This window comes from Aythya ferina (genome assembly GCF_964211825.1).
Source record: "Aythya ferina genome assembly, chromosome: 4".
Taxonomy (NCBI): Eukaryota; Metazoa; Chordata; class Aves; order Anseriformes; family Anatidae; genus Aythya; species Aythya ferina.
Genome location: NC_140300.1, coordinates 68,615,541 through 68,630,631, shown reverse-complemented (window position 1 = coordinate 68,630,631; position 15,091 = coordinate 68,615,541).

The window sequence follows — 15,091 nt, the reverse complement described above, 5'->3', positions numbered from 1 at the left end:
ACACTCAGACATATTCCCCTTCTGCCCTCTCTGCACCTGACATGCATGAGTCACTGCCCCTCCTAGATAATACAGTCAATAAAGGTGCCTGAGTAGGTAAGGATTCTCTTTGGAAACCTGACTGTCAGCATAGGCAGCGCTTCTTTCACTTACTTGGTATTATGCCAGTACGAGTCTACACTCATCCATAATGCTGCTCTTGATTTATGCTGACGTGTGAGACCAGGATCCATACCTAAAATGAAAACAATTCAGCACTATTAGATTTATTGTCATTATTTACTCACCCAATCCAAAATATTTCCTTCACCACTAGTATTCTGTCCCAAGGAAGTGGTACTCTCCTCCAGTGCAATGCTACAATCAGGTTTTTAATGTCCATTTCACAGTTACCTACTTGCTTTCTCTCTTCTTTTTATATATATTATGCCTGAACTATGGTATTTGGGTTTGAGTAATCATCCCTAAACTGAACTTCATGGTGTCTAGACACCACGTAACCATTTTGAATTCATAATGTTAAGGCACTTGAAGAAAGGTGCTTGAAAGTCCAGTTCATTAAAACAGAACAGTTGTAAGGTGTTCAAACTGTGGAAATGTAAAGTGATAAGGGTATGCTGCACTGCATGATGAGAAGCACATTACGTGTAGATAAAGTGAGTTAAGAGAAATGGTGAGGGCAATAAAGGCTTTGAAACTAACAAAAACTAACTTACTTAACTTTTGAAAACTTACACCCTACTCTTTGTTTATTTTTATTGTACTGACTGCTTGACCTAATACAAACTTAATGAACAAGCAGGCATTACAGTTTACTAAGGAATCATGTCCTGAGAAGGAAATAAAAATAGCAGACATTCTCTAAACTTTCTTCTAACACCTGCATGCCACAATAGAAACAACTGGGGACTGAGAAAGATTATCAAATTATATAATGAAAAAAAATAGGCACAACAAATATCAAACAGACTGAAACATTACCAAATGGGCAAGTGTCATTTTTCAGGTTCAGAGTACGTAATGATTTTGGCACAATCTTTGGTTATTACAAATAATTTAAGGTTTTTGTACCACATGGGTTGTGATGATTATTAATATAAAAATTTGGATTTCACACTCAGTGAAAAACAGTCCTTCTGTACCTAGTACTTTTTTTTAATTTTTTATTTATTTATTTATTTATTTTATTTCAGTAAGGGAGGAAAAAACAACAACAAACCTACTCAGAAAGGGGAAGAAAAAAAGATATAATGGGTGCTCATTTAGGCTTTAAATGACTCATTCTCCCCAAAAGTTTACTGGTGTGCATCTAAATTTGTATTTAGACTGTATGGGAGTGAAAAATTGATGAAAATGTGAAAACACGGTCCTTCAAAAAATGTAGCTTAGCACACTGCAAGCTGGAGAGAAATTAGCACTTGCATTCAGTGCTGAGGCACAGTGTTTATATATCAAAGACTTCAAAGGAAAGGGTTTCTGATTGTCCATCATCTCCTCCTTATTGCAAAACCCTTCACATGAGTAAAAGTTAAAAACTATGTATGACAAGCTACTGTTTGAGATGGCTGTCCACTGTCTACACTGGAAACACAACTGGCTATAGATAGAATTCACCAGCTCTGCTTTGGTCTAATTCTGGCACTACAGTGCTGTACAATCTATTTTACTTTGTATTTTAACTTTGAGAGGAACTAACCAAGTTTAGCTAACTGCAGCCAAAACTGCTGTTAAAAGCTACATCAATTCAAGGAAGAGAGACACGAAGTTCAGACAGTTACTAAAGGCTCACAGCTACTTCCAGTCTAGCAAGTTTCCTGAACATAAAATGTCAATAAAGCTAAGAGCATATGAAAGGGAAGTATCCTCGCCCTAATCTTACCCTTCACAGCAACTGCTGTGATGGACCTGTGAGGCAACAGAAATTCTTGTTTTATAGTAAGGCAAAATAATGTGTGTATCTAAACCTTAGTTGTTTGAGAGTTGTACAGGAATACGAAAATTCTGCTCAGCAGAGTTCAAAGGCATGGTGGACTAATATATGTGGTAAATGTATCAGAATATTATTTAAAATTAATGATAGAAGGCAATGAACTGTAATTCAATTACCTGACATTGAAAAAGAAAAAACTTCTGCAAATGCAGGAAGTGCCACTACATAATCTTGGCTCCAAATCTAATCAGCTTGTATCATCAGGGCAGGCACAGCAACATGAGAGGACGGGCACGTTGTGCAGGATCCTGGAGAAACCTGAACTCTGCATGCTTCACAGCATGGCTGCATCGTGTGCTGCCTGCCTGCTCCCAGCTTCCCAGTCAAAGGCCACCGGGCGCTGTCTTCTGTGAGGAAGAAAGGCGAGCGGTTTTCAGATAGATGACATTTTCCTGTTTTCCAGCTATGGAGCTCGAGGCATACAACGGAACCTCTGGAGAGCAGCTCTAAATGCCTGTGTGTGCTCACATCCCAAAATGGTCCACAAACCTCTCTTGTAGCATGGCAGAGTCTGCAGGAGGGGGAAGAGAGGCTTACAGACCACAGTCCAACCCCTCTGCTCACAGCTTTTCCTTTGTGCCCATGAACTGAGCACAAGGCGAGGCAGAGCCTTGAGCCGCCCATGGAGCCAGCACCTCAGTGCCTCCCCTCGCTGCCACACCCTCTCAGCCTTTCCCGCTCCATCTCCGTCCCATCTCAACTTTGAAAGCATCCCGTTTTGTCTTTATTTTTGTCTGGAAACTGTTAACTTGCCTTGAGCACAAGCAGCAAGGAGATGGATGAAGCTTTTATTTCTTACTCCTGTCCTTCACCCTCCAAGGCATGCAGGGCATTTGGCCGGCTCACGGACAGCCTCTCCTGGGGCTACTTGGCTTGTATTCTTGTATTCAGGCAGGCAAACCTCACAGGCTTCCCAGGCCTTGTTCAGCCCTGGTATGTCCATTAAAACCACTTTCCTCAGCCTGCCCGAGGGTAACACTGGCAACTTTTCACAGATTTTGGCGCCTTGAGGCACGCCGCCTCAGGGAGGCCATCTTGAAGCCTCATTGCGCTGACAACACTGCCAGCCCCAGGTAGTGGGGGCGTGCGGCCAGCCACACGCACAATTGTCACATGGCAGCAGGTGTCAGGGTGTCTCAACCCTATCATGACATGGCAGCAGGTGTCAGGGTGCAACACCAGTTGCGACAAACCTCCCTCCCGCAGCTGCCGCCCTCCGCCTCAGTGATGTGCTGGCTTCCCGCCTCAGAGGGGAGGCTGCAGAGAGGCGTGAGGGGGGCAGCGAGTCGAGCAGGGGATTCAGAGGCGCCGGTCACCTCACCTTCACCTCAGGGCACAGACCAAGCATGGAAGATGAGTACATTAATGGCCCTAACATGCATGCCGTGACAGGAAATGGAGTCTCTGTGTCACCCTCTGTGAAAGCCTTGCCGAGAGCAGGGTGCTGGGTGCATGAGGTGGGAATGCCATGCTGCTTTGTTCCAACTATACTCAGCACTCCATTTTTCACAGCTCCTTGGAAATACTGCAAGCCACATAGATGTTACTCTGTTTTTTTATCTCTTTTGTTCCTCAAGAAGGAGGGTGTTTTCAAGAATCTCCGTCCCTTTTTTTTATTCTCAAGGCTATTTGCAAGACAATTTGTTTTACTCTTCTCTCAGAAGAAAACTTCAAAATGGCTTTATCCAGGGCTTTGAGAGCTGGTGAGGATGGCAGAATGAAAGGAGAAGGCCTCATGCTACTCAAGAATAGCACCTACTTTCAAAAAAACACTCTTCATGCAGTCGTATCTGAAATATCTTCATAGAAGACAAGAAGACATCTCATATTTCACTTATGCATGTTGTTTCAGTTTATTATTTGTGCAATTTCAAATATTCTTCATGTAAGATTTCAAGTGTTGGAGGGAGTAGATGTGGGTTTTGATTCATTCAGGTTTTTTTTTGTTTGTTTTTGTTTTTGTTTTTGTTTTTACATGAACAATCATCTGAGAAATATAAAATACGTTCACAGTACACTTCAGTCCTAACAATTTGTTACACTCTCCAGCATTTGGTCACGATCTTTTGTTCAGCTCTGTTCTTGTGGCTCCGGAAGAAATGTCAGTAAACTGGAGCAAGAGACTTTTTCCATTGTTTTGGGGCTGCTGAAAAGAAGTGAATGACGTGTTCACCCAGGAACTGTGTAGGAAGTGGAAGACATCCTCTCTCTTTGCCAGCTCCTCTGAGGAAGAAAAGACGCTTTCACTTAAAAGGTAGGTAATAAATATTTGTGTTTAGGTGATCTGATTTTCTAGAGTGCTAAATATTCACTAGGTTATGCATTGATAATCAGGCTGCTGTTCCAATTAGTTAAACATGAATTTTAGCACCATGCTGTAGACCAAGATATTCTAAAATGTAATGTTTAAAGCTGGAGAAACAAAGGTGTAGTGAAAGAGAAATAAGAAAACACTCGTAACTACGGAAGGAAGATGTTAGATGATATACTTGGAAACTTTTTTTTTTTTTTTTTTCCCCCCAAAGGAATATTTGTGAAAAGAAAGAGGTTCTGGTGTGCCTTCAGCTGGAAACCAAGTCTAATGAGAAATTGGACCTCAGTGGGTGCCTTTTCTGCTTCTTTTGCACTCATGGGCACATGTACCCCTCTGTGCTAGCTCTGGGTCTTGTCAGACCCTAGAGCAAACCACTTTGGGGAACATAACAAGTAGAAAACTATTAATTTTCTGCAGGTTTACAATTCAGTTCTTTGAACTGGTTAATGCTCAGTTAAGCCCCAGAGCAAGGGAAAGGAGCATGGAGGGGAGCAGAACTTCTCATTTGTACGACAGGTTGTTTGGCTAGCATAGTTTTGGGAACACAGCTGTTTCCAAAAGCCAGAGACTTATCTGGTACACATTGTTAAAACCCCACTGAATCTCACACTTTTTCCATCTGTGGTTTTGATCCACATGGTTTGAAACTCACTTCCTACAGTTCCAGTTGATATACTCACAAGCCAGTGCTCAGAAAAGAAATCGGTACAAAAAGCATCACTAAATATAATAAAATAAAGAATGTGAAGTCAGTTTAGGTCAATATATCTTTTCAGATATAATCAGTTTGTATCTGTATGTTCATTCAGGCTGGGAGCTAGCCAGAACCAATGCTGCTCTGTCTTGCTTTTATTTATTTATTTAATTATTTATTTTGTTGTTGTTAAATTGGACTATAAAGGGAGATTATATTTCAGAAGTAAAACCCTAAAATGGAAATACCGAGTCTTTTCCCTGTTTGGTAGCTCCTTCCATTCTGTCCCAGCCTCCAGGTTTTTCATGTAACTTAAACTTCAAACTTACTACATTTTCAGAGTTTTATAAGACTGCTTTGATAAATCCGCCCTTTTAGTTATTGCAGTGTATTTGAAATGGAGTATTTTGTCTAACCTTCTATGACCTGTTGCTCATCCATCTGCTTTTGCTAAACATTATTTTCTGAAGCAAAAAGTAATACTAGTATACCTGATCACAGTATACTGTCAAAATGTTTCTGCATTGGCTGTTTTGGATCTGTGGGACTTTATGACAACAAATAAAGAATGTGTGAGGGAAGTTTGATCTGATTCCACTTAAATTTTAAAACAAATAATGGTCCATAAAGTGCACAGAAATGAACAATAAATCTGTTTTCAGTACTTCTGATATCTCAACAGTATATTTTTCTTTTTTCCTGTATAAGTCATTTTCAAACCTAGTGTTAAGCTGAAGACCTAAAATTGATACACATTTTGTCTCCATGAAATTCTAAAAATATCTTTTCAGATACTTTAAATATAATCTTTTTTTTTTTTTTTTTTTTTTTTTTTAACCGCAGACTTCAATAATGTCACAAAGAGGACACTAGATGCAACATTTAAGAGTAGAAAAACAAATGGGTTTCAAATTTATTAATTTTAAATTGTTTTCAAATTAATAATATACTAAAGATTTAGGGGTGATCTAATTTTGATGTATTAAACAGAACAGAGAGTTTTGTAATTGTCAACAAGTTGATTTCATGCTATGATTTCTATGACTTTATTAGTTTATCCCTAAGGAAAATACTGGTATTGGACTTACTCTTCAGTGGCTACATCAAAATTTACAGGTGTCAGACCTATTTAATGTTGTTAAGGAAATTTTGCGAGGAAACTTCATTTATGTTTTACTGTGCCACGTATTTTCAAAGCTTCACACAGGGAAATCTGCATCAAGGCACTAAGTATCCTCTGTTCCACACAAATTCAATAAAAGTAGTAAAAGCTCCCCAGGGCACCTAGCAACTTAAAAGGCTTAAGGCCTCAAGCGTCACCGTCATTTGCACTTGGAGAATACTGAAGACACAAACATGATGTAAAATCAGACCTCTTCTGTAGCTTTTGTTTTAAAGCATGTTCCCATGCAAATATGCAGTTCTTCTCTCATGCAGAGCCTTTACTACTAATGGTGAGTGTATAATGACATCAGTTCATACAGCCTTGCAAGCAGCCAGATCAATGTTACCTTCTTAAAGCCAATTTTTATGGTATTCCTTGAAAACACCCATTTAGCTTTTGGGTTCCTCTTATTGATTTTTGTTTTTCTGAATGTAATGCTTGTTTCACCCTAATATATAAGTGTTTCTTTAAAGTAGGACTATGATAAGATAGTTTGGACTGTGTGCCTTAGCTCCGTCTGCACACTATTAGTACTGGACTCCCAAGGGCAGTTTGTGCAGTGAACCGCAGTAATAAGGTTGATGGTTCATAAAAGGGCTGATGTGACAAATTACTGACCTGTTTTGGAGATTAAGTAACCGTACCTTTGCCAAGGTTTGCATATCAGATTTTTATTCAGCATGATTCTTATAATTTTAAGTATAGTAGTTTCCCTACAGAGTGTTCCATGCTGCAATGCAGATTATGAAATGGTTGCAAAATATAATTACTGATGTGATTAGTTATGCCTCTCCCAATAAAAACACATTGCTCTGTGATTCATGATATGCACTAGGTTAAAGTTTATGCAGCTTCTTGCAACACTTAAGGTCTTTAGAAGTTCTTCCAGCACACTACATCTCCAGCTTTATTTGGGAGAGTATTGGAAGGAGCATGTGTTAAAAAACCCATTTGCCCATAATACAGATGTCACTCTTTCACTCCATTAAAGCATCTATGACATTTGGATACTCAAATGAAGCTGTAGCTTTCTTCAAGATAATTAATGAAACCATATTTCTTGGTATGTGCTTCATAGTCTTTCCCTTAAAGCAAAACAGAGGCCCTTTTCCCAGCTGGAACCTGACTAGATGTGGATAGTTTCAACTTTCTGTTGCTGAATGCTGCTTTTTATTAGTTTAGAGACCTCTGCTGTGAGAAACCATTGTGGATAAGGATTTTCAAAGCAAGTTACCTCTTAACTTTCTAGCTGATTGACTAATTAGAATAAATTTTCCATTTTTTGTTATAAGTAAGATTTTCCTCTCCAAGATTTATTTATGTATCAAAAGGATACATTCTTTTTACCCTGTATCCAACATAAATATTAAAGAATGAACTGAAATTTTGGCCAGTGATGTTCTCAAAAGTCATTCAGTTGGTATAGAATGCTGTGTGGCACAGTACTGTATGTAGATATGCTGTATGACACATAATATGGTATGACACGGTATTCTGGTTTGTGCAAAAATGAAATCATTTTAAAATTTTAGGGACAGCTTCAGTTATTCACATTCAGTTGGTATCTGCTTATAATCACTTCTTCTCAGAAGCACCTTCTGTCCCAAGACACCACAGCTTCCCCCAGTAACTGGGACCTATAGTCTTTTCTCTGACCTTGCTGTTGGAAATACCACTTTATTCCTATTAATATCACGAGTATGCCAGATCACTTATAAAAATGAATATTCTCTGTCATTTGCCATTTCTCAAGTCTTTGTCATCTGTATAAGATGCTCTTTCATATTGGTCCATCAACTGGTTTGTGGCAGTAGCCAACAGAATCAGCTTCCACAATGTATTTTGATTCAGTGTTACTTCTGCTGGTATGTTTTAAATGTTTCGCTTATGCCAGACTTTTGATGGGTGCATTTTTATGGGGGAAAAATGGCTCTGTGATATACAATGTGCATTTACATGTGTTCCACAGTACTATATGGTTCTCAGTAGGAAACACAAAAGCTGTTGTCATACACTTAAAAGTGTGATGATAATGCTTAATTTGTCGTTTTATTTTTGGAACATTCAGCAAATTGAGCTTTATTGTCCTACTGATGTGGCCAACAGAGAGCTTCCATTGATAGTCTTTCCTCATTAGCATTGACACTGTCAGTTGTGCTAGCTTTCATCTTCCCCCATAGCTGTTGCTTTTTTTTTTTTTTTTTTTTTTTTTTTTTTTTTTTTTTTTTTGCATTGTTTTTTGTTTTTGCTGCAAGGACTCTCAAGCATTTAAATGAGCACAACTTGCTCTTGTCCTCTCGCTGCAGTGGGATTGTCATTTCTGTCCCCGTTGCTGTCTCACATGCATATGTTTCCTGAGGAAAAAATGAATTCTATGAAGTATCTTGCATAATTGTCTGTGCCTTTGTGATGTGTATAATGATGTGTAACATTATTTTGGAAAGGCTAAAGTAATGATCAAAAGTTGAATCCTCCTTGCATGTCTGCTTCATGTTTTATCAACACAGTTGGCAGGCGGTGGTCACACTCACTTCTGCAATGATATACATCACTCTATAAACAAGTCCTCTCTGTATGGCTTTTACAGAGCTTATCTCCTACCAGGTGCCAGGAAATAATTGAGGCTTTTTGCACAGATAGCAGTGTTGTGTAGTACAAGAATATCAATACCAGCATGAAAGTATAACTGCAAAGTGCTGGGTAAATGTTGTGGCAGTGATAGAATTTGTACAGAAAATGTCATACACAGTGTAGTGCTTTAATTTGACCTGTACTTTGCATTTTCTTTGTAAATTTTAAACTTACCGCTTCCACTAAATTTAGTTATTAATGTGGGTTTCTTCCCCCAAAATAGAAATGTTATCTGAATAGATTTAGAAGCGCAGGGCTCTGCATACACTAGGCCAGTGTGATGATGAGAGTAGACTTAAAATGAAAGTCGAGGTCCATTGCCAAAAAAACATTTCTTGTGTTTTGCATATGAATGAAGGATTTGTGTGCACGCAGAAAAAAAAATCTTGTGCTATAAGAAGCAGTCATAAATGTCAGTATGGCTGGTTTTTGGTTTACCAGTTGTTTCCAATTTTGATAAACCTCCTCAAAGTCCCAGCAGTATTTTTCACTATTATTCTGATACTTCTATCAGGTCATGTCTCATGTTCAGAATAATAACAAAGCTCTTCAAAGGACTCTTCACCTCCAGCTGAATACGGTTGACTTGTGACAAATGTTTATGAACATAAATCTCTCTGCTTATCGTTATTATTCGGTTTTAATAACCAAGTAATCGAGATTGATTTACTATTTTTTCTAGATCTGAAATAATATTAAAAACTCCTTCTGCCATAATGAGTTTTTTGGAGTTCTGCTTCTCACCCAGGATTTTAAGGGCATCTGCTATCACTGTTTCCAATGCTTTCAGTCTTCAGAACAGTGCTTATTAGTATATTGAGACCAACCCTTTCAGTAGCTCTTTTGGGAGAAGAGCCATCCTATTCCAGAGCATGTAGGGAGTACTGCAACATCTTTTCTTTGAGGGGACTGTGCACATCACTGGGATACTGCAGTGTCTTCTAATATGCAGAGGCTTAACTGACCTGCATTAAAAACAAAGTATTCACTCATTTTTATGGGTAAATCATTATTAGAACAACTCTGGAATTTACTGATGTGTTGATCAGGAACTTGTGTGCTGATACGTCATAGCTGAGTTAAGGGAGCAGCAAAAAGAGTAAGTCGATCAAAATTCAAAAATAGTATCACTTTGATTAAATCTGATATGCTGTGTACATTTTATGTTAACGTGCATGGCTCCTATTTCGATAGGAATAATTATGCCAAGAGCAATGAATGGCATTTTGTGAAAATCTGTTAGCCCTAGAAATACCGGGTATCTGTCATCCAGGGACTTTGTTAATTCCACTTAACTTGTTGGATAGAAATGATAGAATTTTTTATTTTATTATACTTTTTTTTTTTTTTTTTTTTTTTTTTTTAATGACAGGAAATGTCTTCTTATGATAAAAGTTCTACTAAATGAGAGAACTCTTGAATGGGTTCGCCTTCCACTGACTTTTCTGTGTTGTAGGACAGGAATAAGTGATTGCATGCTCTCTTCTTGAATGAAGCTTTGTGTTTAAAGACACTAACATTTCACGCTGAACTGCTGCTAAAAGTAGATCTTTGTTTTGACTTCCTATCCAGATCAGTTATGGCAAATTTCAAACACAGTATCTCAGGGGACTTCACTTCTGAGTATTACATCAGTTTTGCATAAAACCTCTCATATTCTTTCACAATAAATTCCTGTACCTCTTCAAATTGACAGGGCTGCAGCTATTAGTAACAGCATTATCCCCTGATTCCCTTGATCACATCTGAAAGTTCAATAGAACACACCTCTATTGTCATGGTGAGAAGATGTGATGCCTTTCTAATTCTTCAAAGCCCTTAATTGTTTCAACTGATGTGATTTCATTTGTATATCACATTTTTCTACAGCACTAACCAATGTAACCCCCCTCAAAGAAAAATTTGAAGGGTGCTGACTGTAATCCATGTAGATACATTTTTCTCTGAACAGAATCCAAAAATCCTCCAAAACATTACCAGCTTCTCAGGCTTATATTCCACTGACTGAATACAGAAATGCATAAGGGAAAAAAAAAATAGATGTCACTCTGGTTGTGCTCACTCAGAAAAAAAAAAAAAAAAAAGTTTTGAATTAAAATTACAGCAAAAAGCTATTAGTGGGTGCAGCCTGGTCCATGATGAAACCTCTGTGAAAGCATTTCTGATCTATATGCTTGTAAGTAACAGCTTTGCACTGTAGAGTAACAAAATAACACAGATTTACAAAGGAAACCTTTGTTTATCACTATAATATTGCAGACAAATTATTGTGCAGGTGGAAAATAATTGGCTGTGAGTATTAAGGATGTATCTATATGTTCATAATGGACCCTTTATCTTCCCGTCTGAAAACAAAGCACTATCTAGGCAAAGACATAACAAAAAGGTTCTGGTAATGCTGATAATAAATAAAAACAGCTCATGTGGAAAGTTTATAGAACTCAATGCCTTCAGGAATTATCCACATTATTTGTATTACTCTTTCATAATAAGCGTCAGGTGGTTATCATACAAAATAGGGAAAAAGAAAGGTTTTCGTCCAGTAAAGAATTGAAGAAATCTTGTGATATTCATGAGGATTTTGGTGAAATTTCTGACATGAATATCACAGAGATCTTCATGTGTAATTAACCCTGCAAGTTCTCAGCAGCTCTTCATAGTACTTGTGCCTTCTAAATGGGATCCAAACAGGTCTCAACATGGCAGCTATTCTCACACCAAATGCCTTAAGTCTCCTGCCAAACTTGTCTTCTCTTCACCATTTTATAAGAAAAGGTATTATGCAATAACAGTTAAATTTGAGACTTTTTCCCAAAGCTAAACTAATTATTTGTGATGTGTGGAGTCAATATCACCCTAAGGTAGCTTTTCATAACAATATTTTAGATCCCAAAGCTAATTATTTTAAATACAGTAAATTAACACAACTATTTACGCTCAGAGACAGTGTTAAGGCAGACAAGATGATGGAATGCCTGGACTTGATGCATCTCAACCAAAGTGGGCGTCAGAGCAGCTGAAAGCCAACTGATGTCTGCTCCACTGAGGTACAGGAGGGCTCAGAGGTGCTGGCAATGCAGAACATTTTGTATTTATCTCCTACAAAAACAGGCTCTGTGTCCTTTTGATTTTTAAACCAACCTACTCCATCTGGCACAATCTACGCAATAAACAGGGTTCAGCTGTCTTTTGCTTGGATGAGGAAAAATGAAAGAAGGGCCCTTAGAAGCTTGAAGCTGAGGTTCCTGTACAAGATCACTATTTTTTCCATCATAATTTTACAATAAATGTGGTGCCTACATTTTGAGGCATTTTGAGGTATTCTATCATCCAAAAGCATCTAAATATTACTGTTTTCACAGATTAGTGCAAATATTTGCCAGAGCGTACTCTTCAAATTGTTCCAATAAAAGGGCAATGGAGAGGAAAAAAAGAAGGGTTTTCATTTAAGTTAATAACTTTAGTGATTTTTCTTCAGCATGATAGAGGTACCATACCATAACAAAGTAACAGATCACCTAGATAAATTAAAAAAATAAAAATATAGCAGTAAGAGAGTCTGAGAATAAGCATATAGAAGATCATATCTGCTGTCATATCTGCTAAAAATAAAAAATAAAAATGTGTTTGGGTTATGCTAGAAGTAAACAATTATACTCTTTGCTTTCCTTCTGTAATATTATCCCTGGGGTTTGAACACTCTTGTTAGTCCTGAAGATCATGAAAATTATATGAGATTGTAAAATCTTGTTGCTGAACTTTTAAAAATCTATGTTGCACTATGTGCATATTTTAGCTGTAGTATGGACAAGGATAAGGAGATATATCGTGATTTTTATTAGCTGTGTTATTCATTACTTGTATACCTCCGTCATGTTGTTTCTTCTTATTCTGTTTCTCGGACTGATTAGTCCTGTTCTGAAATTGTTCATTCTTCTACAAATTTGTACTACCTGTGTTTGGATTTCTTGCATGCCTGCTTTCTCCTCGCTAAAGAGACATAGAGACAAAATACTATTGTCAATGAGTGTGTCTAATTGATTTAATGACATATTTTCAATTATTTGCTATCCCACTCTTTGTGTTTACCTTGTATTTAGCTGCTGCTGAAAACGGAGTATGTATTTTTAGTGGTGTCCCAAATGAATTCATTCTTCCCTCACTTACAGGAGATTTACAACCACTAATTATCTGTTCATTATACACAATGCTTTTGTCATAGAATGACAAGAGTTAGTGTTTTCTCCTTCCTTTTGACATTCTTAGTCTCTTTTTAGGCATGAACAACCTAAACATTCTGCTATTTGCAAACACTGTCACTTACATTCTGTTATGAATTAGTAAATACACAGATTTTGCTATGACGTCTTAAAACTAGGCACTGAGTTTCCAAAGCAGCCAACAGATTAGCACCTTTTCCAGATTATTGCATTATTATACTTTTTTTTTTTTTTTTTTTTTTTTTTTTTTTTTTTTAATGTGAGTAAGTGATGCCCCCCAAAAAGGGATAAATCATATAATAGTAAGGGTCAGTTGTCAGTGCTTGATTTTTGTCAGAGGGCAACCATTTGAAGTTCTAGTTATGCAGCAATTCTCAGCAGAGAAAAAGGAGGAATGTGGCCAGTCTTTGGCACTGAGATAAGGTACCAGAAATTTTAAACAAGAACCTATTTAGTGACTTTCTGAAACAAGGCACTGTAGACCGGATAAATGATTAAATAAATACATGAAAACTATCAAACTAACTTACAATTTTTTTCAAGCTCATTAAAATATATCCTTCCTAATCTTCTCTCCATTCTGGCTTCAGCACCAAGAGAATGTGAAGATCTGGCCTAGTGCCTCAGAAAAATTGTAGCTTGTGCCCAGCAAGGAAACTGGAATGGCTAGTCCCAGACTCAGATACTGTGTGAAATTTAGTGTTGGATTGAAATCTAAATTTGATACTAAGTACTGGTACATGTGAAGTGTATTGACAAGTTTACCAGTAATTAAATAAATCATAGTTAGTCCCATTGCACCTCATTCAAACTTTTTACAGTTTGCTCTTTGAAGAACATATAGCAACCAGCTACAGTGGTTTGATAAATATCCAGATACCGATCACTCTAACCAGTAGCTAACAACCTTTTCCCTGCACCGGTACTCTGGTTCATTTGCAAAGCGAAGTCATTGACAAGTTACTCATAAACCGCTGATTTAGTCATGCAGCTTGCAGTGAAAGCCTCAAGCTGAAGGCTGTGTGCGTATGTAATTTCTTAACTGCTGCTCTGAGCTACAAGCTTTTTCTATCAAGGTAAAATGCATTAAACTAGCTCATAATTCTTCTGACTGCTTTGTGTTGCTCGAGAGGCTTTAAAGAGCTATAATTAATTTGCCAAATGAATAAAGAACAGCCATGACCCTGCATCATGCACAACTAGGAATTCACTAGTGAAAATGCTGTGCATGGATGTAACTCCTCACCTGTTACACAACTGCAGAAGCATCAGGGTCCTTGAAATGACATTGTCTGCCGAATAAAGGAGAAAGATAAAAAATAGCAACGGATATTGTACTTTTCTGAGGTGAAATCACACATATAATCTTAAATTGGATATGATAGCAAATGAAACTTGCTCGTAAAAATGCATTCTGATTCACAGCTTCTGTGTGTTTCTCCATGCTCCTAATTTAAAATTGCAAAGATGAAGGTAACTTCTGTCATATACTGTGGAATTATTTCACATAAATTATTTTATCCAGACACTTTGCAACTGGGGATTAAGGCTGTAGGTGTGTTTGGCTGAGAAGGAAAGAGAGCTAACAATCTGTGTGTTTGACCACAGTTTCTAAAAATGCACATGTTGGAAAGACACTGTTGGTAGAAACAGCTCAATGAAATCAAAGCTAGTTTGGCTTTGTTTATTTCTTCATGAAATCATGATCAGCCAACCAAAAATGTCATCAGAGAAGAGTGAATAACTCTGAGTCTGTGGCTTCCTCTGTGTGACACATCATAAAATAAAGAAGAGCTTAAACAAGCTTCAAAAGTACCCTGTATTTCTGGAGCAGAGGTGTTCTTCTCCATGTGTGCACTTTTATCACCCAATTTCCAGGGCTTTTGGGGACTCGGGACCTATCACAACTGCCACTCTTTGTAATGGCCATCATGGGCTGATGCTACAGCCAGAAGCAGCTCGTACTCTTCCCTTCTGTCGTGTGATACACTCAAGGCAGAATGACCAGGAGTTAGGTGACAAAACCATCTCTGTTATAATGAAGTTCTCCTATTTTAGGGAAATGCAGTTGCATTGT